Below are 2184 nucleotides of genomic sequence, written 5' to 3'. Positions count from 1 at the left end.
AGGCAGGCATCTCTGCTCTGACTGGGACTCAAATTTATTTTATAATTAAGTGTTTGGGGGACATCACAGAAGTAGCATTTGCCTTAGACAATGATTTCTGATGACAAACTTCTTTGATATGTAAGAATTTCCCAGAACATAGATTTGTAGAAGACTCCTGCATAACCTTTATCAATAGTGATTGAGGTAGGTGATTTAGATGCTTATCCTATGGGGAAGGAAGGTATCTTTAGCATACGAGACAATACTTTTAGCATAAAAAGGGTGAAGTTACTTTTTTGTGGGGGGGGGGGTTAATAGCTTGTTTAAGGAGTATTAAGAAAAATAGGTCTTTCAGGAAACACCTTTGCTCCCAGAATCACACACAAAAAAAGAAGTTCCTCAGTAGGTTTCTTCACAGGGAGCAATCAGCATATTCAAGGCCAGAATAAGTCATTCACAAATGCTTTGGGGGGCTAGTGCTCCAAGCAGAAACAGTTGGGTGGGGGTGGATATCTGTTCTTAACTGTAAATTAGGCTCTTTGTCTCAGGGCCAGACTCTATCGTAACTCTTGTGTTCTTAGCCCCCTTTATTATGTAAGTCTTGGATCTGCAAGGCCCATAGAAAGAGCTTTTTGACAATCATCCACAATGCTTTCATCTGAAGTCTCTTTTGAAAAGGCAGGAATATGCTTTTCCATATGAGCAATCTGTGTGGGGAATATCCGTCTGATCTGGAATATTGTGCGGTCTGGTCAATACCCGCAGTCTCATTTCTAATGTGAGCCAGTAGTAGCAGAAGGAGATACCAGTTTTCGTTTCTCATGGAAGGAGCTGTTCAAATGCTGCCATTTCCTCACTGTGACTGTCATCCAGCGAGGCCAGTGCGGCTTCCAGCAATTGCTAATAATAGAATGAATCTTATAAACATTCTATTGAGCAAAATGCCAGACCACGAAAAATGTATACTAGGTGAGTCCACTTTGACAAAGTTAAAAGTGATATAAAAATATTTAATATAGTGTAAGAAGTCATTATATTGGTAACCATTGGATAATGAAGAAAAGAGGGTATGGACAAAGAGTTTGACTGAGTTTCTGGGTTGACAGTGCTATTCACCTTCTCGATCTGTGTAAATGTTATCCAGATGTGTTCATTTTGTTGAACCAACAAGTGAATAAATGAAAAGCAGAATCAGACCTATAAATACAGAAAACAAACAGATGCTTACTAGAGTGGGGTGAGATGGGAAAAACAGGTGTGAAAGGGAGTGGGAGATACAGGCTTCCAGTTATGGAATAAGTAAGCCATTGGCATAAAAGGTACAGCGTAGGGAATATAGTCAGTGGTACTATAGTAGAGTTGCGTGGTATCAGGTGACTTGTGGAGAGCATAGCATAATGTGTAGAGTTGTTATGTCTGAAACTAACACCATGTGTCAACTATACTCAAAAAAATAAAAACAAAATTAAAATTAATCAATATTTCACCTATCTCTGAAAAATATGTCACAATTTAATAAAACAATTTATTAAAGAAATAGTTACTTCTTCTTAGCCCAAGAAAGTTACTTCCATTGAAAATTTAAGATATAAACATTCCCAGATGATTATAATGTGAAGTCAAGGTTGAGAACAGTTGCTCTAAGTAACACCGCGTCTCTTGTCAGTCCTAATGACACTACCTAATCAATTGGTTCTACTTGGTTCAATCTGCCTAATTTTGCAAAAGGTCTGAAAACCAATAAGTATTAATCTGTGTGGCTTATGTCAACCTTTTAAGGCAAAAGTTATAACTTTGATAAATCCTCTGATTTCATCTGATTCTCTTGCTCCCCCTGAAAACCCACTGTATCTCCTCTCCATTCCACTGTTCTTTCTATGCTCTATATCCCTGTATTTCTAGCTTCACACAGCCTTACCTCCCCAAAACATCCCCCTTTATTTTTTCCCTGCCTAAATATCTCCACACCTTTTGTTAATTCTGTCTCCTAAACTATAACATAATCTGTAGTATAGTTCCCAGCCAAGTAGGATATTTTCTTCCCCATTTCACTTGCAGAGAAATCTAATTTCTTATGTCTAGTCTTTCAGACATAGGTGGGTGAATGATTACATGGTGCCCTAATTCCAGTTTATAATCTTTGTGGTGATAATCTTTGATTTTATATTTTCCATCTCAATCAAAATTGGTAAATAGGAGTAG

This window comes from Hyaena hyaena, unplaced genomic scaffold, assembly GCF_003009895.1.
Source record: "Hyaena hyaena isolate Hyena2069 unplaced genomic scaffold, ASM300989v1 scaffold_1474, whole genome shotgun sequence".
NCBI classification, from domain to species: domain Eukaryota; kingdom Metazoa; phylum Chordata; class Mammalia; order Carnivora; family Hyaenidae; genus Hyaena; species Hyaena hyaena.
This window is presented reverse-complemented; position numbering follows the sequence as displayed.